Source organism: Lagenorhynchus albirostris, chromosome 17 (assembly GCF_949774975.1).
Source record: "Lagenorhynchus albirostris chromosome 17, mLagAlb1.1, whole genome shotgun sequence".
Lineage (NCBI taxonomy): Eukaryota > Metazoa > Chordata > Mammalia > Artiodactyla > Delphinidae > Lagenorhynchus > Lagenorhynchus albirostris.
In genome coordinates, this window is record NC_083111.1 from 43,226,726 (window position 1) to 43,254,288 (window position 27,563).

A 27,563-nucleotide genomic window follows, 5' to 3' on the forward strand; every position below is an offset into this window, starting at 1 on the left:
TGGTTATCTCATATGCAAAACAGGTATGGTCACCACCAAGCCCCACGTGCGTTCCTCCTCCTTCTCTGTCCCCTCTCTCATTGACTGCCACCACCTCCCAGAAACCACACAATCATCTGGAACATAGAACCAAACACTCTCAAGTCCTGTTTCCTCCAAATTCCTCCTATTTTCAAAGCCCATTCCCTTCTCTCTACCCCACACACCTTGTCTCAGGAGTACTCACTGATTTTCCTATGGCAGCCTCCTACTGACATATCAACCTGCATTCTTAGTTCCCTTCCATCTAACTGGCTCACTGCTTCCAAAGTGAACTTTCTAAATTAAAAGTCAGACTATCAATTGGGATGCTTTCGGCTGCAAAATATCACAGAAGCTGCCACTTAGAACAGTAGTAAGGGGATTTTTTTAATTTACTTTAAAAAGAGCTCTCGAGTGGGTGGTTACAGCATGCTTAATTTAATCATCAACCACATCAGAGACGCTGGTTCTTGCCACCTTTCCACCGTGCCACCCTCGGCATGTTGACTTCTGTCTTCAGGCGTGTCTCCCCGTGGTCCCTAGATGGCTGCAGCTGTCCTAGGCAACACATTCTCACGCATAGTGCAGTAGTGGAAGAGAGAATGTCTATAATGGCCAGTCCTTCTTAACAGTAAGACAATCGCATCCAGAAGCCCCGAAGCAGATTTTTCCTCAATTTCATTGGCCGTGTTGGTGGCAATGGAGTAGAATTACCAAAATTGGATTATATTGATCGAATTTTACTTCCTGGGTCTAGGGTAGAGCTCAGTCTCTGCTGAAAATGTAGCCTCCTGATGTGTGAGAAAAGCTGGGATTCTTTAGGAAGGAGATGAGGCTTCCCACTGATAAGCAACTAAGAGTAGCGGCATATCTGATCATCTCTCCTCGTTGCTTGAAGTCCTTCAGTGTCTCCCCATCATCTTCAGTGTCAGGTCTCTGTTTAGCATGGAATTCAAGGTCCTTCTGGTTCCACCCTGGGCTAATGTACAGCCTTGCCTCTCGTGGCTGCCCCACTGGTCTCTATCCATCTCTCATTCATACAAGTTTCATTAATTGAGGTTCCGGTGCACCCTGTGTTCTCAGCTTCCTAGCCATCGGACCTGCCCTGTTCTGTCTTCTTCTCCAGCTAATTCCTACTCATCCATGGTTCAGCACCTATTTCTCCTCTCACAAGCCTTCTTTGATCCCCAGCGGTCTGGGTGAGTGAACCTTGAGTTATGTTCCCATAACCCCCGGTTTGCCTCTCCTCACGGCACTTACCCTTAGAGTTGTGATTGACTGTGAATGTCTCATAGTTTCCAGCACCTAAGGAGAAGCGCCTGGCCCTTGACAAAACGTCTTGAATCAAATGCTGAATCAGTAATGTCTAGGTTTGCAGGAAGAGTTAGATGATGTGAGAGAGGTTTGTAAGCTGTAATGCCATAACGTAAGTTGTGATTACTTTAGTAATAACTTTGCTTCACTGAGCTGTCCTCTTTTCTTGTATCTTGAATTGTTTTCAAAATCACATTTTAATTTCTTTCATCTTTTCATAATAGCTCAGACTCCATAGTGAAGTACCAAATATGCAGATTACTCAGAACTTCCTTCTTGCGTCTTTCTGATACCTTACATGGCATTAAGCAGAACTAAATGAAAACTTTTCACTTCTACATCTCCAAAGGCCTTTCTTTTAAAATTTTCCAAGAAAGGAGAAGATCAGGACACAAGCAGGAATGTAAAGTAAATTGAAGGTTCAACCTCTGGACCCAGGACTCATACGTTTTCCAGTCACCAGATGGAATAGTGCAATACAGTAGTTCTATGTCCCCTGCTGTCACTAATTAAGAGATGCCTCCTTGATGGTGAAAAAACTCTGTGCTAGTGATGTTGGAGAGGTTGATGCTGCATGGTGAGTAGACCTCACCCCACTGGGAACATGAAAAGGCACTTCCTGGTTTGCGACTATAGCCCTTATTTAAATAGCCTAGCGGTTTCATTCAATCAGCAAGCATGTCTTGAGTGCCTACTGTAAACCAGGCACTCTACACACTGAAGATAGAGCATGAAAAAGACTTACCAGCTCTCTGCCCTTATGGAGTTTACATTGTAGTGGGGAGTGGGGAGGGGACAGTAGGAGGAGACAAACTATAACAAAGAAATCAAGAATGGAGGAAAACATTAGAGAGTGATAAGGGTAATGCAGAGTATTATAGCAGGTGGCTGCCTCTCACCGCTAACTCAGGTGAGTCAGAGCTCTTGCTTTAATGCTCATCATCTGCTGTATGCTAGATAGGTGTGTGTAACATCCACATCAATACCACACTATTGGGAACTGCTCATCAGAACAGCTAATAATAACAGCTAACAGAATAAGCTTCTCACGTTCTTTCCTCTTGCAGTAGGCCTGCTGCAGCTCCAGAGAAGCCATTGGGTATCTTGACCAAAGCAGGCTGGGCTCATACCCTGTAGTATGACTGACAATGGCCTAGAAGGAGAGGGCATTGTTTCTACCATCGGGCAGTTAGTCATGCACTGCCTTCTGAAGTGTCTTCTGTTGTTGCCCAATCTGTTATTTAAAGCCCACATTTTCACTTTAAAGTTAATATACTTTGTATTTTATCTCCTTAACTGTATCGAAAACCAAGAGAGTATTTTATTCACCCTTAAACACCCAATACCTATTATTACCTGGAACATAATAGGTGTCCAATAAATGTTTACTGAGTAGATGTATTTGATTTTAAGATGAACATACAAAAGAATTAAGTCACAGAAAAAGGAAGTTTTGGTACAGCACCAAGATAAATAACACATGCAGAAAGCGGTAGGAACTCATAGGGTAGAAGAAAGGAAAGGCCTGGAAGAGGTGAACTGAGCTGGAAACTGAAGGATTTGTGGTGTCAGAAGGGACAGAAGGGGTGAGAAGGGCATTCCTGGTGGCAGAAGTCATGTGAACAAAGGCAGTTGTCCCCACTGGGGACAGTGGGGAGAGTGACTTCACAGGGCAGAGGAATCCACTTGGAGAGCAGTGGGTGGTAGGTACAGTTGAGTACCTCTGGGTCAGATGAAGAAGAGACATAAATTTCTGGTGGAAACTCTTGTAGTTGATGCAAAGTCCCCAGACGTCTTCAGGAGAAGGTAAGAGCAGGGTTTTAGAAGGGAATCCGTAAAACTCTTGCCAGGGGGTACACTGTCACACTCAAGTAGGAGGCTCAAAGTGGGAAGACCTGGTGTGAAAAGGGAGCTTGAGGAAGTAGCACAGGATTAGAAACAATTACTTTAGAAAAGCAGAGGATAGCGCTAAATTATTGCACTATTCTCTGCACTATAGTGACCAAAAAACACTATGACTTAAATTTCTCTATCTACGATTTCCCATGCCTGCTAATAATGTAGCCTAGAAAAGTTTCGCTTTCCTGACTGCCCCTTTCAAGACCTCAAGATTGGTTCTTCCGGGTTCCCTTTCCTATGCATTTGACTTTCCCTCAGTTTCACTTAATACTTTACAGATCCTCTAATTGACTCCTTATGTAACACTTCATTCAACAGGTAGCCATATTATATATAAACTATGGAGGATACAAAAATAAGATATGGCCCCTTTTCTCCAGGAGCTCACTATCGAGGACTGACTGTGATTTGGTTTACTTAATAATCATGAAGGAAGACTTCATCATGGAAAACCAAATAAAGCTACACTGAAATTTTCTAAGAAAAAAATCTAACATTACTTGAAAACCAGTAGAGTACAAGGAAGTAGGATTTCAGAATATGTTTCCTCCGCGTCAGCTATGTGAACTTTGTCTATCCCTACTTTAAGTGATTAGAGCCTGTAAAATTCATATGGCCTGGTGTATTAGATGCTTTTAAATACGGTATAAAATTTTTATTACAGAAAATTTCAAACATATGCAAAAGTGAAGAGAATAGTCTAATGAACTCTCCTCTATACTCGTCACTCAGGAATTTTTCATCCTTGTGCAGGCTTACTTCATTTACACCCCTCTATGCCAAGATTATTTTGAAGCAAATGCCCAGCATCATATCATTTTATATCATCTCCTTTGTAAATATTTTAATGTATCTCTAAAAGGTAAGGAGATATATATATTATATATATATATATTAGGAGGAATAATAATATTGTAGTCATATATTATTCCTCCTAAAATATTTTACAATAATCTCTTAATATCATATCCAATATATCGCCAGTTTTCAAATGTTTCCAGTTTCCTCCAAGCTGCATTTTCCTTCACAATTTTCTTGTGTAAAACAGGATTCCAGTAAGGGTCAAACAATGCAATCGGTGGAGGTGGTCGATGTCTCCTAAGTCTCTTCTAATCCATAGGTTCCGCCTTCATTTTTCTTCTTTCTGCTGCTTGTTTGTTACAGAAACCAAGTACTTTGTTCCATGGGATTTCCTGTAGTCTGGATTTAGATAATTCCTTTTCTATGGAATCATTTAACATGTTCCCACTCTCTTATATTTCTGTTAATTGGTAGTTAATTCTAGAGGCTTGATCTGATTCAGGTTTGATTTTTTTTTTTTAATTTTCGGGGGCAAGAATACTTCTTAGGTATCGATGTTTATTTCCGTTATGAGTGATGTCTAGTTTTCTCTCTTTTTATGATATTAACTGTCATTGAAGATTATTGCCGAGATCTGTTATTTCATTGGGGGTTGCAAAATGGTAGCTTTGATTATTAGTTGAAATAATTCTATAAAAAGAACTCTCCCCCCATTGACTATCTGGTTACTCGGAGGTACTTTTGTGTAAGAAAAGTAGGACATATGTTTCATTCTTTCCCTTTATTTACCTATTTTTAAAATTATTAGTTGATTCCCTAGTACCCTCCAAAGATAACTGATTGGGCTAATTTTTACTATCATAATTTACTAATGGATTTAAAAAATATAGATGTGCTTCATTCTGTTGTAGTAATTATGCTTATTTATGCTCAAAATTGTCCTATTTTTGGCCAATGAGAGCCTCTTTAAACTGGTTCCTGAGTTCTTTTGAAATGCCCTTGTAGTCACTGATAGTGTCCTAGCTTTCTGATGTGACAGTGTTCCAGGCTATCTTGTGTATTTCCTGCCCCAGATGGAATCAGCTATTTCTCCAAAGAGCTCCACTTTCTTCTACTAGGTCACTGTATTTAGAGACCACAGTCTGAACACTAAGTGTGCTTATTGCTGCTGGGTTGGTCATTGTTTCTAAGTCTTTTTAGCGGACAGAACTAGAATTTCTTTTTCTCTTAAGAAAAAAGATATTGTGGGGCCTTCCCTGGTGACGCAATGGTTAAGAATCCACCTGCCAATGCAGGGGACATGGGTTTGAACCCTGGCCCGGGAAGATCCCACATGCCGCGGAGCAACTAAGCCCTTGCATCACAACTACTGAGCCTGCGCTCTAGAGCCCGTGAGCCACAACTACTGAGCCCACGTACCACAACTACTGAAGCCCGTGCGCCTAGAGCCCGTGCTCCGCAACAAGAGAAGCCACCGCAATGAGAAGCCCACACACCACAACAAAGACCCAACGCAGCCCCAAAATAATTAATTAATTAATTAATTTTATAAAGAAGGTATTGTGAATTATATATTTCCAGTTCAGGTTGAGGACTCCAAAGCTGCACTTTACCTCACTGGTGTCACGTCTGTGTCTCCTTCTTCCTTTGCCAGAAATCCTGGTTCTTAGTGCAACAGCATAACCACTCACTTGCTTTCTCCCACAGCACACACAGTAGTCTCAGAATAACACCACCACACAACCAACAACAGCGTGATTATTGAAAATGGTTTATTTATTGCAGGTTCTTTTTATGTCTTTAGGATATGTTATATATTCCACTAGAGATGTACACATTTCTGTTAACCTATAATGCAAGTTACCCTGAATGAAATATCATTTCCATCTTTCATATTTTCGTCTTAAAATCTGAAACTAGTGATTTCTAAAATGTTTAAGTGCTTATTTATAATTTTTCTTTATAAAGCGAGAAAAAGGTTACAGAGAGGACTAGTTGTAAGACTTATTAAAATAATTACCTTGGAGTGTCATAGTTGGATGTTCAACACATACATTGCCTGTTCTTTCTTATTAGATCTGACTCAGACAGTTTCATTCATTCATTCATTCATTCAGGAAATATCTAGTAAGTACTACATGACATTCAGACAAGGGGAATAAAGAGGGAATTTAATACGTGTTGAGCGTCTTTTGTATGTCAAGTATTATTTTAGCTGCTTTACATACATTATCTTATATAATTTTATAAGAACCTTTTAAAGCATACAGTAGTAGTCTGTAACCAATTTTCAGATGAGTCAGTTGGAGCTCAGGGAGTTTCCTTTGTCCAAAGTCACAAAGATATTAAGTGGAAAAGCCAGAATTAACATATGGGCCTGTTTTATTCCAATGTCATATACAAGGTTCGCTCTCTATCCTCAAGGAGTTAATGGAGGGTTTAGACACAGGAAGAACAAAGCACCATAGGAGTTCAAGCAAGAGAGGAATTAAAATCATGGGGCATCACAAGAGAGGTGGCATTTCACCTGATTTTCCAGAAAGAGCAGAATTTTGTTGGATGGAGAGGGACGGCATTGCACATGAAAAGATGGAGATACACAAAATTGCATAGGCAAGAAAGTTCAACAGGTTCTTGAAATGATGAGTAGTCTGGTTTGGCCAAAGTTTAGTTTAATATAGGGAAATAGAGCTAAAACTGAAAAGGTCCCTTGGGACCCCAGTTGGACCCTGAACGCGATTCAAAGAATTTGAGACAGCCAGAAACTTTTGAAAGTTCTGAACAGGAGTGAGACATGATGGGGCTCTATCCCAGCCACTGAGTAGGCTTCATCTAACCCACAGCATCCTCCTTTGAGAGACTCAAGACAAAAACCAGCTTCATAGATCTGCACATCTCGTGGGTTGGTCTGCATGTCTTCTGGCAATTTCTTGCTAAAATTGCACTTTTTTGGATGTTTTGCTACTTGATGTTTTGCCAAATTAAACTGTACAGTTGGAGAGACTTGGAATAGTCCCATAAGGTATTGCACTGTGATTGGCAGGGGTTGCTGGAGTTCTCAGATATTAACAATGAAGTCTTACTGTAATTGGACACAATCTGCTTGTTGAACCTTCTTTGAGTCAAAGAAGTCTTCACGTATTGTGACAACTCATCAGTTTCTTACAAGAGCTCTACTAAAAATATGCTTATCAATTTAATTCCTTTAATAAGCATAGGATTATGGGAACAACAGGAAAAGCATCACAATTCAAGAGGTTTTGGTAAAATTGAGTTCTGATTGGGTAAGGACTTTTTACTATAGAAATGAGTTATATCTCAATTGTGTACAATAGACTCCTTAGTCTGGGTACTTTCATTGGCTTAAGATCCTTCCTTTGCTCAGTATTAAAGTTCAAAAATGACTACTTAACCTGATATTCTTGTACATTCCCCTCATGGGAATTTCTAACACAGTGAATTAAGTCTCCCTATTATCTCGTTTTTATAGGAAAGTGTGAGATTGCATAATTCATGGTAACTAAACTTTCTTTTACAGTATGACATTTGCTATCTTAATTGTCCTTCCAGTTCGTAATGCATAAATCAAATATGGTTGAGATCTGTGAAATCTATTAGTTGTGGATCGCTTGTAATCTGGCAAGCTGTTGCCTGTAACAGGACTAATTATGAAGTATGTCCTCAGTATTCTTTCCTTTCTTCCTTCCTTCCTCCCTCCTCCCTCCCTTCTCCCTCCTTCCTCCCTTCCCCTTCCTTCTTCTCTCCCTCTATCTGTCCCTCCCTCTCCTTCTCCTTTCTTTCTTTTCTTTCTTTCTTTCTTTCTCTTTCTTTCTTTCTTTCTTTCTTTCCTTCCTTCCTTCTTTCTTTCTTTCTTTCTTTTTCTTTCTTTCTTTCCTTCCTTCCTTCCTTCCTTCCTCCCTCCCTCCCTCCCTCCCTCCCTCCCTCCCTCCCTCCCTCCTTTCTTTCTTTCTTTCTTTTTATGCACTTCTTTCTAATTGTATTTCAAGTTCTTTCCAAAACAAGGCCTTTGGATACCCCAGGTTCAATATGCCCCTGGGCCTGGTCCACTGCTGTCTTGTATTCATGTGTGGGTATTCATTCGTTCACCAACATTAAATCCCAGAATAGGTGTGGTAAAACATGACTCCCTCCTCCATGGCACAAGTCCTTTACTGGTTTTAGAGGTGGACTGCAGTCTTTGCAGAAAACACACAGGAACGTTTTCTTGGAACTGAAGTGGGATGAAAAGTGCCTGCCCTGAACATCACCATCTTTTCCCTGACCCTTCCCTCCAGTTTCTGAAGATACAGCAGAAAGTAATCTTCCTTGAAGATACTGGATAACAATTCCATAAAACAAAAACACATGCTTCCACATGCACAGATATGTTGGGTTTAGTTCAGCTGCTGGATGAGCTGATTGATGCATTCACCTTGACAGCCAGGTGAGTCCACTTCCTTGAGGAAGCCCACTCTATTTTTGGTAGCGTGACAGGCCACTGAGAGTTGGAAAGGGCGCAAGAACCCTGAGATCACCTGAAAATTCTTCCCCGGGAAGGCAATTTCGTGAATGAGGTCTTACAAGCAAATGACACCAAACTTCCCCAGGTGCTCCTCAATCACTGTGTTGTCTGTCAGAGGGATGATTTTATTCTTGACCTTGGCTTGTCCATGTTTCAAGATGAGTTCCCAAACAGACTTCAGATTTGGAAATCCCCAGGTCACATAAGTTTCCACTATACAAAGCATGTTTATGGTTTGAGGGGTTACTTGCATAACGACACCACTGAAAATCTTATTCAGGCGAAGTCTTGCAATGGTCCTCTGCACCAGTAAACTCACCCCATTAATCCTTTCGATGCGTAAAACAAAGGCCAAGGAATGTTTATCTGGCACTTCTAAGCCATGAGGTTTCACTTCTAGTTGTCTGAGTCGCACCCTGTCACGTAGTTGCCGCCAGGAATCATGGAGGAACCATTCTAGTCGCTTAAACTTGATCTCTTTTCCTTTCCTCTGCTCCTTCCTTTGCAAAAGCGCCTGCTTTGCCTGGGTGGCTTTCAGGCCCTGATAAGCCTTCCTCTTTTTCAGGAGATTTTTCTGAAACCAAAGGGATCTTTTTTCTTGCCTCTTCCTCTGCCATCTTTCCAACTCTCTCTCTCTCTCTCTCTCTCTTTCCTTCCTCCCTCCCTCCCTCCCTCCCTCCCTCCCTTCCTTCCTTCCTTCCTTCCTGTTGTAATGGCTGAAATAGTCTCCTGACAATTGAAAGAACAGAATCCTATGTAGAAATAGGCATGGCTTTCATCAATACCCAAAACTACCCAGTTATGGAAGGTTTAAATCTAAGTGGAAATGTTTGCTGGACACATCTATACAAAATCCACATTTTTTGCAGAAATAGTTTATTAAGTATCATTGATGCCATATTTAAAGAATGAAGGTACTCATAGATATCATTTTAATATCTTTAGTCAACACTGCAGTGCAAAGCACAGATGGAGGGGTCAGTGATTCCACACTCACTATTCCTGACAGAAGATTTTATCCGAGATAACTGTAGTCATTTAATATGTTAGCTTCAATTGCTGTAATTTCTCATCTTGTATTGGTGTAGACCCAGATATGTGTTCAGGTTACAGTTGTGGTTCAAACCCTTGACTGAACTTTAAAATCACCTGGAGGCTTCTAAAAATATATCAGCACTGACGCCCCATCTACAAACATTCAGATTTAACTGGTCTGGCTGCAGGGTCACAACAGTTGCACCAGTTCAGGGAGTACATTTACCATAGAACATATTCATCCCTCAGGGCCCGCAACCTCCCAGAGCACAAGTCCCTTGTGTTCCATGTGAAAGGTGCCTGCTGGACTTGTGCAAACTTGGGGCCAGAGAGAGGGCTTGAGCACACCTGTTTTTAGAAGCCCCCCAGGAGACTGCAATATACAGCCAGACTTGAAAACCATTTTGAGGTAAAACATAGCCTAGATGTTAAGAGCATGGATTTAGGAGTCAAGCAGAAATGGATTCAAAATCTTGCTCTACTACTCTCTAGCTGTGTGACCTTAAGAAAGTCATTTAACCTCTCGGAACTTCAATTTCTTCGTAAATAAAAGGGTGATACCCGCCTTGTGTGATTATAGTCAAGAAAAAAATAAAGACAATCTGAGTGAAATGCTTGGCACAAAGTTAACTCTCAAGAAACCACTGTTATTATTTCAGTTATTAAAGCATAATTTCTGTATTAGTCCAGACTCCTTCAGTACTAAGTGACAGAAATCTAACTCAGACGACCTGGAGCAAAATGGAGAATCTGAGCGAGCCACAAGAAGAGTAGGGCTGGATTGGGTCTTACGGACTCCAGCGATGGGATGCTGTTAGGACACGTACTCTCTCTCTCTCTGGTGCTTATTCCACCTTCTTTCATGGTGCCTTCATTCTCTCAAGCCAGCTGTCCCCTTAGAGGCTGAACTATGACCTTATGCAGCTCAAAACTCAAGACTTAACATCTTTACAGCCTGTTAAGCACAGAAGAACCGAGTAATTCATCACATCCAACTCAGTTGGGAAAATCACAGTAGCCCAGCCTGGCTCCTTTGTTCATCCCTGTTGTCAAGGTGTGTAATCCTTAAAGTGGGGAGAAGTGGTGGTGTGCAGATGAACACAGTAACTACCTTTATTTTCACTGTTGAGACCTGATTCAAAATATATAAAATACATAAAACCTCTGCCATCTAGGATCTATTAGCAGATAAGGAAGGACAGCAGTGAAGTCCCAGAAGCAATAAAAAAAAGTACCCTGAATTTATAATACCTGTTCTTTCAGCTCTTCATGACCTAAAATGAGTTTAGGGCAAGAAAAGCATTTGTTAGACGTTTCTGGCCCAGTTTACCTGAGACACTCAGGTGACCAGGCAGATGCGGAGCTGGATAAGTTGATGCCACACTCCCAGCGATCCGCATGATTGAACACCTGAAGTGTTCTCTCCTGCCACCTCTACCCCACGGTCTCTCCTTACCTCTACAGATGGGAAAACTTAGGAGACTTATTTATAGGAACACACTCTACAGATGCACTGTGTATTTATCCAAGAAGGAGGCAATGAGGAAGAATGTCACTACAGACTCAGAGACATCCTTTAACATTTGAATTGTTCTGACCACTTATCTCACATTTGTCTTAGAGAGGCAGCAAGTGTCATGAAGGAGGAACAGCCTTCATAGTTTTATAGCAGTGTGGTTCTGACAAGTCATTTAACTTCTCTGAGCTTCAGTTTCCTGATCTGTGAAATGAGGGCAATAATATTCCACAGGACTATTGTGAGAATTGAATATATTTGATAAGTGATAACGTATTTGAAAGTCAATTGCACTCTACACAGTTGATCTTCAATAAGTGGTTTCAGTGTTTGGGGTTTAGTTTTATATTTTAAGAAATTACCGAAGAGGCCTTGCTATGAACATGCTTTCGTGTGTTTAGACCCAGTAGAGAGGGTGACTGGGCATATAGTTGAATATTCTAGGACATACTGCAAAAGATGCATGAGTATCATTGCTGCTCACTGACCTTTGGGTCTTAGCATCTTACTTTGTGGTTACATAAACGAGTGACGAAACTGCTGGCATTCACTTCAAGTGACCCTGATACTTTACTGGTTCGGCGGCATTATTTAGGAAGGCACCTGACTCACTTCATTCTGACATGGTGAACACTGCAGAGAAGAAAGCAAAGAAGAAAAAAGTCAAATGTTAATACCATTGGTAGCTCTTCTATGTCAAATGATGCTTCTGGGATTTTGAGACCTCTTTACAGTTCCTATTCAGCCAAAGTAAATTGGTTATGGGTGGATAAGAGTTGGTGGGAGGATTATATAAGTGAATGTGTAAAAGCCAACTGGCTTGTGGCCAAGGACACAGATGGCATTCTCATTGACTCTCTTGGACAACATCAAGCTCTAGATTCTGTGCTGTGGACCGACTGGGTATTCTCTGTTGGCAAGGAGCCTCATCCCAGACAGTGATATTCAGATAGTACGCACCAAAAATATGTATATAGTAGGCATCTTCTCTGACCTAAAAATGGGGGAATTACCTTTCTAAGCTTATACTAGTGTTAAGACTCCATAACCTAAAGCCCATATTTTTCCAGAAGTGAAAATTGCTTTTGGTATAAAGCAGAGATGATTCAAATGAAGGAGAATGAGATTACCTCTGCCTTTCAGGAGCAAGAGATTAACTAGCACAGAATTGCCTATATCAAACAAACATGAGTAAAGGTCAGCTATGGATTTTAAATTGTTCAAAAGATTGTTACTTTGACATGACTAAAATGTAGGGAGCAAATTGATGAGAAGATCTCAGCAGTGAAGGAATGTATTTTCTTAGTATTTGTTTAACATCTGGTCTTGGTACAATTTTATTTCAATTTCTGCTAATACAACCACATAAATGCCTGATTTAAGTCATTTAAGTATCCCGTGGCAACGTGATCTTGTGCTTCTCTCTTTCATTTCCTTCCTGTCCCTCCCGTTCTTTTTTCTTGAGAGAATCAGGAAGAGGTTTCCCATTTCTCAACTCTTGAATCTGTTTATGAAAATTGGAACTAAACAGCTTAACACAATTAAGCAGGATGCCTCATTCATCAAACCTTCATTTTTCTAAGACTCCAGCCTGTCAGTCACCAAAAAGCGTGTGTTAAGTGGAAGCTGTGCTTGTACTCTGTTGGCTACATCTTTTGACAATTACAGAGGCACATGTGATGCCATTCCTGTCATGGCATGTGCTTCCTTGTGACTCTGGTCACAGGCCTTCAGGGACATTTACAAAGCGTGTCCTGGAACTAAAGAGTTTAATTTTGCCTGCTAATGTGTTTATGTATCTTGTAAAGGAACTAATCATTCCCTTTTGCTTTCCCTTATTATGGGGTGTGTGTGTGTGTGTGTGTGTGTGTGTGTGTCTGCACCAGAAAAGAACCATGCCATATAATAAGCATAAAGACCTTTTTCTCATATCCACCCACTTTTCTTGTAAACCGCTGCTTTTATTTTTTTTATTATTATTTTGTCAAATAGCATATTTCTTGGCTTTTCTTGGATTTTATCTATTTTTTGAATACTACTGAATTCTGATTTCATATTTAGTCAAGATTTGGATCAGGTTTCTAAAAAATATAATCCATGTAATTATAAGTCACTGGGACGCCCTCCGGAGTTATGCTTTCTCTCTTTTGGATCTCTGATTGACCTGTGAGCATATAGCTTTTTGCATTCTATAAGCCATATTATTCAGGAAGTATCTAGAACCTAGAAAAGTGGAGCTGAATTTACAAGTCATCTATCTAGGTATTTTATTGCTCTAAGCTTAGTACCTAGAATATTTGGCAATGTCCAAAGTATTGACCTTTTTTCCTGCTTTCATTCAAATATTTAGCACTGGGTATGCATGACTATAGGAATACTAATTTTTTTTTTCATTTAAAGGAGAGGTACTGATTTGGGATATTGTGAGTACCTCATTAATATTATGAACAATTAAATGAATTCTAGTAGAAGAGCTACCTGAAAGAGAGCTAGAAGATAAAGAAGTTCAGACTGAATTTAAAGCCAATGGTAGTTTCATCCATGGTGGTTAATGATGTTTCTTAATCTTTAAATATCAAGTGTGTTGTAATGCTTAATTATCCTTGATATCTAAATGAATTACCACCATATTGGAGAAGAGTGGAAGTGACCTACAGATTCTTTAGTGCTTATTGAAGAGGAGTAGCTTGAAGAGTTTGGAGAATTCTACAGAAGAGAGGAAGCTGTTAGAACCAAGGTACCACCTTCTTCAAATGGGGAAAACAGGATGCACAAGTGTGCCTCTTCTCCAACATTAAGTTTTGCATCGGTTTGCTATTAAACTCAAGGATTTGTGAAGGAAGCAATTCTAATTGCTTGGCACTTAAAAAACTTGCTCTGTTAGAAGTATTTTGAAAATTTGATTGCATTTTGAGTCACGCAAATGTACCTGGAATAAATTTTTGCTGTACGCCTAAATAATCTGTCATTTAAATGCAACTATAGAATTCTCAGAGGAGAAAAGGAAGCTAATATTTATTGAGGATCTACAAGATATTACATTCATTGTTTTATCTTCTCTTAACATCCACGAGTAGATATTGCTGTTTCTGTTTTACAGATGAGGAAACAAGCTAAGACTGCCTAGGAGCATTTTCCTAACTAACATGAAGTGTAGTACAATCTGAAACCAGCTCTGTATGATTGCAAAACCTGTTTTCCTTCTCTGCTATCTTCACATCCCTGAGATTTTGTTGAAAACAGTGAAGAGTGGCAGCTTCTTAGTTCATGTAGGCTTTACGATCAGTGCAGCCTAATTGGCCAAAGACATACACCCAGCCTCACACCTGCAAATCAACTTGAGGACTTATTGATCTGGATCTGAGCCTGAATTATACCATATATCAAATGATGCTATATCCTCTATCTAGTTTCTGCTTTGTAGCCAGCTTAAAATCTCTCAAAACTCACATTGTCCCAGGGGAATACTAAAAATGTTGTCTTATGTTAATTAAGTATATGCTGTGCTGTTTCATATTAATTAAATTCATGGTGCCTAAATTAAGAATCCTTCAGGTTGGCTCATGAAGTGTGCTCTATCTCTGGTGTGGGAAGAGCCCATTTTGAGATGTTTCTACACAAAAGGAAAGAAAGCAGCCAAGATTTATTGTTTGAAGCCCCTTTAACTATATCCCCAGACATGAGGAATCTAGTTTCTATGGAAGTTTTTTTTTCTTTTTTTTAACATCTTTATTGGAGTGTAATTGCTTTACAATGCTGTGTTAGTTTCTGCTGTATAACAAAGTGAATCAGCTATACATATACATATATCCCCATATCCCCTTCCTCTTGCGTCTCCATCCCACCCTCCCTAACCCACCCCTCCAGGTGGTCACAAAACACCGAGCTGATCTCCCTGTGCTATGTGGCTGCTTCCCACTAGCTATCTATTTTACATTTGGTAGTGTATATATGTGCATGCCACTCTCTCACTTCGTCCCAGCTTACCCTTCCCCCTCCCCGTGTCCTCAAGTCCATTCTCTAGTAGGTCTGCGTCTTTATTCCTGTCCTGCCCCTAGGTTCTTCAGAACCATTTTTTTTCTTTTAGATTCCATATATATGTGTTAGCATACGGTATTTATTTTTCTTTTTCTGATTTACTTCACTCTGTATGACAGACTCTAGGTTCATCAACCTCGCTACAAATAACTCAATTTTGTTTCTTTTTATAGCTGAGTAATATTCCATTGTATATATGTGCCACATCTTCTTTATCCATTCATCTGTTGATGGCCACTTAGGTTGCTTCCATGTCCTGGCTATTGTAAATAGAGCTGCAATGAACATTGTGGTACATGACACTTTTTGAATTACGGTTTTCTCAGGGTATATGCCCACTAGTGGGATTGCTGGGCCGTATGGTAGTTCTATTTTCAGCTTTTTGAGGAACCTCCACACTGTTCTCCATAGTGAGTGTATCAATTTACATTCCCACCAACAGTGCAAGAGGGTACCCTTTTCTCCCCACCCTCTCTAGCATTTATTGTTTGTAGATTTTTTGATGATAGCCATTCTGACTGGTGTGAGGTGATACCTCATTGTAGTTTTGATTTGCATTTCTCTAATGATTAGTGATGTTGAGCATCCTTTGATATGTTTGTTGGCAGCTGTATATCTTCTTTGGAGAAATGTCTATTTAGGTCTTCTGCCCATTTTTGGATTGGGTTGTTTGTTTTTTTGATATTGAGCTGCATGAGCTGCTTGTAAATTTTGGAGATTAATCTTTGTCAGTTGCTTCATTTGCAACTATTTTCTCCCATTCTAAGGGTTGTCTTTTCGTCTTGTGTATGGTTTTCTTTGCTGTGCAAAAGCTTTTAAGATTCATTAGGTCCCATCTGTTTATTTTTCTTTTTATTTCCATTTCTCTAGGAGCTGGGTTAAAAGGGATTTTGCTGTGATTTATGTCATAGAGTGTTCTGCCTATGTTTTCCTCTAAGAATTTGATAGTGTCTGGCCTTACATTTAGGTCTTTAATCCATTTTGGGTTTATTTTTGTGTATGGTGTTAGGGAGTGTTCCAATTTCATTCTTTTACATGTAGCTGTCCAGTTTTCCCAGCACCACTTATTGAGGAGGCTGTCTTTTCTCCATTGTATATTCTGGCCTCTTTTATCAAAGATAAGGTGACCATATGTGTGTGGGTTTATCTCTGGGCTTTCTATCCTGTTCCATTGATCTATATTTCTTTTTGTGCCAGTATCATACTGTCTTGATTACTGTAGCTTTGTAATATAGTCTGAAGTCTGGAAGCCTGATTCCTCCAGCTCTCCTTTTCTCTCTCAAGATTGCTTTGGCTATACGGGGTCTTTTGTGTTTCCATACAAATTGTGAAACTTTTTGTTCTAGTTCTGTGAAAAATGCCATTGGTAGTTTGATAGGGATTGCATTAAATCTGTAGATTGCTTTGGATAGTATAGTCATTTTCACAATGTTGATTCTTCTAATCCAAGAACATGATATAGCTCTCCATCTGTTTGTATCACCATTAATTTCTTTCATCAGTTTCTTATAGTTTTCTGCATACAGGTCTTTTGTCTCCTTAGGCAGGTTTATTCCTAGTTATTTTATTTTTTTGTTGCCATGGTAAATGGGAGTGTTTCCTTAATTTCTCTTTCAGATTTTTCATCATTAGTATATAGGAATGCAAGAGATTTCTGTGCATTAATTTTGTATCCTGCTACTTTACCAAATTCATTGATTAGCTCTAATAGTTTTCTGGTAGCATCTTTAGGATTCTCTATGTATAGTATCATGTCATCTGCATACACTGACAGCTTTATTTCTCTTTTCCAATTTGGATTCCTTTTATTTCTTTTTCTTCTCTGATTGCTGTGGCTAAAACTTCCAAAACTATGTTGAATAATAGTGGTGAGAGTGGGCAACCTTGTCTTGTTTCCTGAATTTCGAAGAAATGGTTTCAGTTTTTCGCCATTGAGAACGATGTTGGCTGTGGGTTTGTCATATATGGCCTTTATTATGTTGAGATAAGTTCCCTCCATGCCTACTTTCTGGAGGGTTTTTATCGTAAATGGGTGTTGAATTTTGTCAAAAGCTTTCTCTGCATCTATTGAGATGATCATATGGTTTTTCTCCTTCAGTTTGTTAACATGGTGTTTCACATTGATTGATTTGCGTATATTGAAGAATCCTTGCATTCCTGGGATAAACCCCACTTGATCATGGTATATGATGCTTTTAATGTGCTGTTGGATTCTGTTTGCTAGCATTTTGTTCAGGGCTTTTGCATCTATGTTCATCAGTGATATTGGCCTGTAGTTTTCTTTCTTTGTGACATCTTTGTCTGGTTTTGGTATCAGGGTGATGGTGGCCTCGTAGAATGCGTTTGGGAGTGATCCTCTCTCTGTTATATTTTGGAAGACTTTGAGAAGGATAGGTGTTAGCTCTTCTCTAAATGTTTGATAGAATTCTTCTGTGAAGTGATTTGGTCCTGGGCTTTTGTTTGTTGGAAGATTTTTAATCTCAGTCTCAATTTCAGTGCTTGTGATTGGTCTGTTTTATTTTCTATTTCTTCCTGGTTCAGTGTTGGAAAGTTGTGCTTTTCATAAAATGTGTCCATTTCTTCCAGGTTGTCCATTTTATTGGCATATAGTTGCTTGTAGTAATCTCTCATGATCCTTTGTATTTCTGTAGTGTCAGTTGTTACTTCTCCTTTTGCATTTCTAATTCTATTGACTTGAGTCTTCTCCCTTTTTTCCTTGATGAGTCTGGCTAATGGTTTATCAATTTTGTTTATCTTCTCAAAGAATCAGCTTTAAGTTTTATTGATCTTTGCTATTGTTTCCTTCATTTCTTTTTCATTTATTTCTGATCCGATCTTTATGATTTCTTTCTTTCTGCTAACTGGGGGTTTTTTGTTCTTCTTTCTCTAATTGCTTTAGGTGTAAGGTTAGGTTGTTTATTTGAGATATTTCTTGTTTCTTGAGGTAGGATTGTATTGCTATAAAATTCCCTCTTAGAGCTGCTTTTTTGCATCCCATAGGTTTTGGGTCATTATGTTTTCATTGTCATTTGTTTCTACGTATTTTTTGATTTCCTCTTTGATTTCTTCAGTGATCTCTTGGTTATTTAGTAGTGTATTGTTTAGCCTCCATGTGTTTGTATTTTTGACAGATTTTTTCCTGTAATTGATATCTAGTCTCATAGCCTTGTGGTCTGAAAAGATACTTGATACAATTTCAATTTTCTTAAAATAACCAAAGCTTGATTTGTGACCCAAGATATGATCTATCCTGGAGAATGTTCCATGAGCACTTGAGAAGAAAGTGTATTCTGTTGTTTTTGGAATGTCCTATATATATCAATGAAGTCCATCTTGTTTAATGTGTCATTTAAAGCTTGTGTTTCCTTATTTATTTTCATTTTGGATGATCTGTCCATTGGTGAAAGTGGGGGTGTTAAAGTCCCCTGCTATCATTGTGTTACTGTCGATTTCCCCTTCTGTGGCTGTTAGTATTTGCCTTATGTATTGAGGTGCTCCTATGTTGGGTGCATAAGTATTTACAATTGTTGTATCAATAAATGAAAGATTCGTAGTTCCTGTTGTTTTTCTTCTTCTTGGATTGTTCCTTATCATTATGTAGTATCCTTCTTTGTCTCTTGTAATAGTCTTTATTTTAAAGTCTATTTTGTCTGATATGAGTATCGCTACTTCAGCTTTCTTTTGATTTCCATTTGCGTGGAATATCTTTTTCCATCCCCTCACTTACAGTCTGTATGTGTCCCTAGGTCTGAAGTGGGTCTCCTGTAGACAGCATAATACAGGTCTTGTTTTTGTATCCATTCAGCCAGTCTATGTCTTTTGGTTGGAGCATTTAATCCATTTACATATATAGTTGTTATCAATATGTGTGTTCCTATTACCATTTTCTTAATTGTTTTAGGTTTATTATTGTAGGTCTTTTCCTTCTCTTGTGGGTTCTGCCTAGATAAGTTCCTTTAGCATTTGTTGTAATCCTGGTTTGGTGGTGCTGAATTCTGTTAGCTTTTACTTGTCAGTAAAGGTTTTAATTTCTCTGCTGAATATGAATGACATCCTTGCTGGGTAGAGTAATCTTGGTTGTAGTTTTTTCCCTTTCATCACTTTAAATATGTCCTGCCACTCCCTTCTGGCTTGCAGAGTTTCTGCTGAAAGATCAGCTGTTAACCTTATGGGGATTCCCTTGTATGTTAGTTGTTGTTTTTCCCTTGCTGCTTTTAATATTTTTTCTTGTATTTAATTTGTTTTAGCTTGATTAATATGTATCTTGGTGTGTTTCTCCTTCGATTTATCCTGTATGGGACTCTCTGTGCTTCCTGGGCTTGATTGACTCTTCTCTTTCCCATGTTAGGGAAGTTTACAACTATAATATCTTCAAATATTTTCTCAGTCCCTTTCTTTTTCTCTTCTTCTTCTGGGACCCCTATAATTCGAATGTTGGTGCATTTAATGTTGTCCCAGTGGTCTGTGAGACTGTCCTCAATTCTTTTCATTCTTTCTTCTTTATTCTGCTCTGCTGTAGTTATTTCCACTATTTTATCTTCCAGGTCACTTATCCGTTCTTCTGCCTCAGTTATTCTGCTATTGATTCTTTCTGGAGAATTTTTAGTTTCATTTATTGTGTTGTTCATCATTGTTTGTTTGGCCTTTAGTCCTTCTAGGTCCTTGTTAAAACATTTCTTGTATATTCTCCATTCTATTTCCAAGATTTTGGATCACATTACTGTCATTACTCTGAATTCTTTTTCAGGTAGACTTCCTATTTCCTCTTCATTTGTTAGGTCTGGTGTGTTTTTGCCTTGCTCCTTCATCTGTTGTGTGTTTCTCTGTTTTCTTATTTTGCTTAACTTACTGTGTGTGGGATCTCCTTTTCGCAGTCTGAAGATTCGTAGTTCCTGTTGTTTTTGGTGTCTGCCCCCAGTGGGTAAGGTTGGTTTAGTGGGTTATGTAGGCTTCCTGGTGGAGGGGACTGGTGCCTGTGTTTTGGTGGATGTGGCCAGATCATGTCTTTCTGGTGGGCAGGACCACATCCGGTGGTGTCTTTTGGGATTTCTGTGAGCTTATTATGATTTTAGGCAGCCTCTCTGTTAATGGGTGGGGTTGTGTTCCTCTCTTGCTAGTTCTTTGGCATAGGATGTCCAACACTGTAGCTTGCTGGTTGTTGAGTGGAGCTGATCTTAGCATTGAGATGAAGATCTCTGGGAGAGCTTTTGCCATTTGATATTATGTGGAGCTGGGACATCTCTGGTGACCAATGTCCTGAACTCGGCTCTCCCACCTCAGAGGCACAGACCTGACACCTGGCTGGAGCACCAAGACCCTGTCAGCCACATGGCCCAGAAGAAAAGGGAGAAATAAAGAAAGGAAAATTAAAATAAAATAAAGTTATTAAAATTTTAAAAATTATTAAAAATTTTAAAAGTAATTAAAAAAAAGAAAGAAGAGAGCAACCAAACCAAAAAACAAATCCACCAATTATAACAAGCACTGAAAACTCTACTGAAAAAAAGAAAAAAAAAATGGACAGACAGAACCCTAGGACAAATGGTAAAAGCAAAGCTATACAGACAAAATCACTCAAAGAAGCATATACATACACACTCACAAAAAGAGAAAAAGGAAAATATAGAGAGAGAGAGAGAAAAAAAAGGAAGAGAGCAACCAAATCAATAAACAAATCTACCAGTGATAATAAACTCTAAATACTAAACTAAGATAAACATAAAACCAGAAACAAATTAGATGCAGAAAGCAAACCCCAAGTCTACAGTTGCTCCCATGTCCACCACCTCAATTTTAGGATGATTCATGTCTATTCAGGTATTCCACAGATGCAGGATACATGAAGTTGTTTGTGGATATTTAATCTGCTTTTCCTGAGGCCGCTGGGAGAGGTTTCCCTTTCTCTTCTTTGTTCACACAGCTCCTGGGGTTCAGCTTTGGATTTGTCCCCACCTCTGTGTGTAGGTCATCTGAGGGTGTCTGTTCTTCGCTCAGACATGATGGGGTTAAAGGAGCAGCTGATTAGGGGTTTCTGGCTCACTCAGGCCGGGGAGAGGGAGGGGTACGGATGCAGGGCGAGCCTGTGGCAGCAGAGGCCAGCGTGACGTTGCCCCAGCCTGCGACGCTGTGTGTTATCTCGGGAATTTGTCCCTGGATCCTGGGACCCTGGCAGTGGCGGGCTGCACAGGCTCCCAGGAGGGGAGGTGTGGACAGTGACCTGTGCTTGCACACAGGCTTCTCAGTGGAGGCAGCAGCAGCCTTAGCATTTCATGCCTGTCTCTGGGGTCCACGCTGATAGCCGCAGCTCTCGTCAGTCTCTGGAGCTCATTTCGGCAGTGCTCTGAATCCCCTCTCCTCGCACACCCCGAAAGGTCTGTTGCCTCTTAGGCAGATCCAGACTTTTTCCTGGACTCCCTCCCAGCTAGCTGTGGTGCATTAGTCCCCTTCAGGCTGTTTCAGGCAGCTAACCCCAGTCCTCTCCCTGGGATCCACCCCAGCGGGTGAGCAGACAAGCCTCTCGGGCTGGTGAGTGCTGGTCGGCACTGATCTTCTGTGCAGGAATCTCTCCGCTTTGCCCTCTGCACCCCTGTTGCTGTGCTCTCCTCCATGGCTCTGAAGCTTCCCCCTGGTGCCCATCCCCTGTCTCTGCCAGTGAAGGGGTTCCTAGTGTGTGGAAACCTTTCCTCCTTCACAGCTCCCTCCCAGAGGTGCAGGTCCCGTCCCTGTTCTTTTGTCTCTGGTTTTTTTTTTTTTCTTCTTTTGCCCTACCCAGGTACGTGGGGAGTTTCTTGCCTTTTGGGAGGTCTGAGGTCTTCTGCCAGCGTTCCGTAGGTGTTCTGTAGGAGCTGTTCCACATGTAGATGTATTTGTGATGTATCTGTTGGGAGGAAGAGGATTTCCATGTCTTACTCCTCTGCCATCTTGAAGCTCTATGGAAGTTTTTAATAAACCTCATTATCTGACAGTTAGTCAAATGTCTTGAATGCGGCATTCCTTCATTATTTATTTTTCCACTTATGGTTATGTGTTAAGGCTCCTTGGATGTTGTTTGCCCCCCAGTTGGTGGTAAATGACTGTGACTGCTAATAGGCTGGCTTCCAAAGGTGCTTGTTAACAACTGCCTCATATATTCAACAGGCATTCTGTGCGAAGGGCTGGGAAGTTAGATAACCTGGCAAGTCTTTCCACATCTAATATCTATGATAATGGCTGCAAATTACATGGGACAGAAGGAATGGCCTTGCACTGTGAAAACACGAGAGGGAATCAAGACAGCCTCTGGCTGCTGGATTGGGCAGGCAGCGGCCTCTGGAGTACAGCTCTCCCGGCGCTGGCTGCGGAGGTCAAGGGCTTTCACCCTGCCTAACGAGCAGTCCTTCCTCGGCAAGTCCTCACCACCCCCCAACGTGGCAGGCTCTTCTCTTTATTTTAATCTTTTGTTATACTGGTAATTAGCATTATATCTTGAACAGTCAATTAAGAAATCCTAAACAGAATTTTAAATTTTAAAAGCTTTTCCACTAGGAAACCAGTGGCATTAATTTTGTGGACTGGAGGTAAGCTAAGTGGGCCAAGTTTGCGCATTCATAACCTCATTCTAATCCTCAGTATCTCAAATGCAAAAGGCTGTCATTAAATTTGAGAACAGACAAGAACTGGAATTTCTTAATATGAGTGTTGAAAGATTAATTCGAAAAGATCTCACTAAAAAACACAAAAGGTTATTGCTGACATGGGATATTTTATATTCATAGTCTGTACCTGGTTTAAAAAGTTCCTATTTGCAGTACCCAATTTAAAAAGAGGTTATACATTTAGAGGACTTTGTCAAATTTTAAATTGAAGTAGTTATAGTTATTATTTTGTTCTGGTGATGTGCAAGCACAGTTTATAAGGTAATATTGGAAGCTTCTTTTCTCATCAACGAATATTTGACTTGCAGTTATTAAACATTTTACATCCAAACAGAAGTTAAAAACAAAGAGGAAAAAAAGAGAGAAAATTAGGGGTTTTTTTATTTCACCTATTTTCTTCATAATATGACTTCAAAAGAGAAAGTACTTACTTCTTTAACAGTATTTCATACTTTGTGTTTGCCCTAAAAATATTGATGGCAAAGAGGAAATGGTAGTGATGAAAGCAGTGGTAATAAATTTCAGGTAAGTAGAGTTAATTTATTATTTGCCAAGATGAGAGTGGGGTAAAAATGTAAATATTTCACCTTTGATCAATGGAATTTTAATTTTATAAATAGCTACATACCTTGATTTAAACATCTGTAGCACATTTTAAACATCTGTGCTCAAGATGACCATTTGGGAAAAGGAAGCTAAAAGGTTCATTGACTTCACCTCCTACCAGTTGTCTGGTTCTCTATCCTGCATTCAGACCCCAAATGAGACCTTTGTGAAGAGGGATTTTACACGACTTGCTTGCCTTAGTTTAAATTGTGTAACCTAGAATGGCTTTTTAAAATTCAGTAATTTTAGTGATTTTGCTATGAGTTTTCAAATGTTATACAATTGTTGAAGAATTGAAACTTATCGGTTTCAGCAGTGAAAGTGAGAATAGTTGAGATTTAAATACTAGACAGGCTGTTGATGCTCTTAGCTCTGTTACTGTAGGCCCTTCACTCCCTTGTGTTTCCTTTATTAGTTCATGAGAGATTTTTGCATTCAGAACCTAGGGCTTGGTTTAAAAAACGCTGCTTTAGGGTAACAGACTGGTTTGTAGCATTATTTTCATCACACTTGGTTAATTTTAGCCACTGATAGCTTAAAAAGCTTGATTAAAACTACTGCATAGGGCTTCCCTGGTGGCGCAGTGGTTGAGAGTCCGCCTGCCGATGCAGGGGACACGGGTTCGTGCCCCGGTCCGGGAAGATCCCACATGCCGCGGAGCGGCTGGACCCGTGAGCCATGGCCGCTGAGCCTGCGCGTCCGGAGCCTGTGCTCTGCAACGGGAGAGGCCACACAGTGAGAGGCCCACGTACAGCAAAAAAAGAAAAAAAACTACTGCATATACAGGAAGAAAAGAAATAGATTGCCTATAGCATAGCTATAAAATATAAAGTCCAAGCTATGCTTGAAATAACTTTTATAGGTGACTCTTCTATTTAAAAAATAACAATAATATATAATATTAGACTCCCAAGATTCCTAGGTAGCCACTGCTAATAAGAAAATTGCATTGCTTCTATCTACCCTTACTGTATATTTGTTTCTTTTCTAAAAGCACAGGGCTAGAAGCAATTTTAATAATCCAGAATATATCCTAAGTCCCTGCTTCAATCAAGACCAGACCTAAGGCCACAGATTCTGCTAACGTCAAAATAGCTGCTAGTTCCCGCCATTACTACAGGGGTCATCCCCCTGCCCCATGAGCATAAGGACAGCAGTTTTGTTATAAGAGGATCTGAAAAACCTCTGGATCCCTTTATGCTGGAGATCTATTTATTTTGTAGTCAATACACACTAAGAGGGGCCCTTCTGAAATTTTTGCTTAGTGGCCCCTGAATTAAACATCTGCCGCTTTTTCCTTTTTAACACTATTCCTAATGTGTATTGAACTCAACTTAGGATAGGGTCTGGCGGGGGGGGGGGGTTGATCTTTTCTTTAACTTTGAGTGGCTTTTTGCAAACACTTGCTTACCCTGGACCAGTAGTATTCAAACAATGTAATTGAGAAGCTCTTGTAAAACTTATTAAAAGTGCAGGTTCCTGAGTCCCATACCAGAAACATTATTGTAAGTCTGTGGTGGGATCTCGAATCTTTACTTTTCTTAAGTTCCCCTGATGATTAAGATGGGTGTCTGGGAACCATCCTTTGAGGAAGAGGATGGGTTGAGTCCTTCCATGTTCAAACAGCAACTACCTACTGCAACCACCTAAGAATCAGATGATCTAGGCAGTGTTTTCCAAGGTTTATTAATGTTATCAGGTTCAGAATCAAAGACTACCTGGCCTGAAAGCAGTTTGGTAGCTACTGAGAGGGCTCTGGCGTGGGAAGACCTGGGTGAGTTCCAGGGCCCTGTTGATGAAGCTTTGGCAGCGTTGAGCGACTTATTACCATGACTCAGTTTTCTAGTATATGAGGGGCGATAATTATCTTTGCCTTCTACCCACCTAACACCAATGCTCTGACAAATGTTGAGGCACAACTTGTGAAAATCAACTAATTCCTACGTGGTACAGTAGTTACATAAGTAACAGATTTCCAGAAACCAAACACCCATAGAAAACCCAGCATTTTCCTTATGTTTTACAGTAATTTCCCTGAGTTTCAGGTGATGGTTTGTAAGACTGTTTCCTCAGAGACTTTGCCCATAACTTTCAACTTTACCTTCATCCTGTCTCAATTCACTTCTATAAAGATATCAAGATGCCAGATTACATGTCATGTTTCCAAACCAGCCTCTAACTGGTACCCTTGGAAATATTACATTTCCCATGCTCAGAACCTAGGAGGTCAACCATATTTGACTCACTGAAAATAGCAAACAGCTGCTGAGCTAGCCTGAGATCATATATGGGATAAAAAGTCAGGTTAAACCACAAAGGCTTCCCTTCCCAATCATGAGTCAGTGTGTGGGTGCCTCTATACAAGACTGCATGCAAAAGAGAAGGAGCTGAGTGAGGGAAAGCTCTCAAGTGGTTCTTTGGAATTGGAGTTTTTTGAAAAGTAGCATCCTTGCTTCTTCACTAGAGGAACCTCTCTCATTGTTTTACCCACTTCATCCTTTCCAGACATTATGTGCACTTCAGAGCAATGTGCAGCAAGAGTGCCTGTCACCTCTGCTTTGTCAAAGGCCAGGGAGATGCCTGTGTTGGAATAAGGCGGGTCTATCCCTCGTTGCACAGGAACTTCGTTTTAGTCTGGACTTACTTACGCAGAACTATGAAGTGGCTTGTTTTCACTCACTTTGTCAGTCACAGAACGCCCTTGTCTGACGCTGGTGTTCTGTGAGGTTCTTCATGTGTCCAGCAGGAGAACAAGGCGGCCTGGCTTCTTTAACAGCCCTGCCGCCTGCCTGTAAGTGTCACACCAGTTCCTGGATGTCAGGGGCTGCTTTCGTCTTTTTCAGAGCAGATGTCCTAGTGGTATAAAATTCGTTTTAGAGCAGTATGATTGTTTTTGTCGTGAACATTTCAGGTTCTCTTCATAGGTGCTGTTTTTTTTAAGTTAATCTTCGGCTTTGCCATGGTTTGTTTATAATCAGTTTATCTGTTCTCAAGTTGTTTGTCCCTAGCATTTAGGAACTTATGCGTTTGGGATATTTAGGGATTTAGAAACAGTAAGAAGTGTGAGGAGAGGTTCCTCCCCATGAAGCGGTAGATCAGTAGGGAAATTATAAGGAGGAGCAAGGGGATATAATAGAACTACCATACAACCTAGCAATCCCACTACTGGGCATATACCCTGAGAAAACCATAATTCAAAAAGAGTCATGTACCACAATGTTCACTGCAGCTCTATTTACAATAGCCAGGACATGGAAGCAACCTAAGTGTCCATCGACAGATGAATGCATAAAGAAGATGTGGCGCATATATACAATGGAATATTACTCAGCCATAAAAAGAAACGAAATTGAGTTATTTGTAGTGAGGTGGATGGACCTCGAATCTGTCATACAGAGTGAAGTAAGTCAGAAAGAGAAAGACAAATACCATATGCTAACACATATATATGGAATCTAAGGGAAAAAAAAAGGTCATGAAGAACCTAGGGGCAAGACAGGAATAAAAACACAGACCTACTAGAGAATGGACTTGAGGACATGGGAGGGGGAAGGGTAAGCTGGGACGAAGTGAGAGAGTGGCATGGACATATATACACTACCAAATATAAAATAGATAGATAGCTAGTGGGAAGCAGCCGCATAGCACAGGGAGACCAGCTCGGTGCTTTGTGACCACCTAGAAGGGTGGGATAGGGAGGGTGGGAAAGAGGCTCAAGAGGGAGGGGATATGGGGACATATGTATACATATAGCTGATTCACTTTGTTGAACAGCAGAAACTAACACAACATTGTAAAGCAATTATACTCCAATAAAGATATTTTTAAAAAAAGAAAAAAAACGATGCATTCCTTTTCCAACAGGCGCTTCTGCAGAAACACTCAGTAGAGAGGGATCCTTCCTCAAGAGGTGTGGGAAAGAGCCCAGTGATGCCACACGAGTGGCATCGATAGCTACAGAGGTTGAACTCTCACTCAATGTTTGGTACCCTGGGCACACGACAGTGATCCCTCTTCTTTGCTGGATTCTTTGTAAGGGCTAAGCCTACCGAGAGGTTAAACCACCAATCAAAATTTGAAATCTTTAAGGGAAACCATTTGCCTACAATTTCTTTTCCTTCTACTTTAAAGCCTTGTCACAGCCAATATCTAGAGCCTGTGGCACCATAAGGTATGA

General features: G+C 40.2%; 1 protein-coding gene and 1 pseudogene across 1 annotated transcript in view; one reads left to right on the forward strand and one right to left on the reverse strand.

Moving 5' to 3' along the window:
- CPQ (carboxypeptidase Q) overlaps positions 1-27,563 on the forward strand; it is a 462,202-nt gene that overhangs the window by 388,888 nt on the left and 45,751 nt on the right. The gene's annotated exons all lie outside the window — the stretch shown is intronic.
- LOC132508244 (large ribosomal subunit protein uL30-like) lies at positions 8,430-9,180 on the reverse strand (annotated as a pseudogene).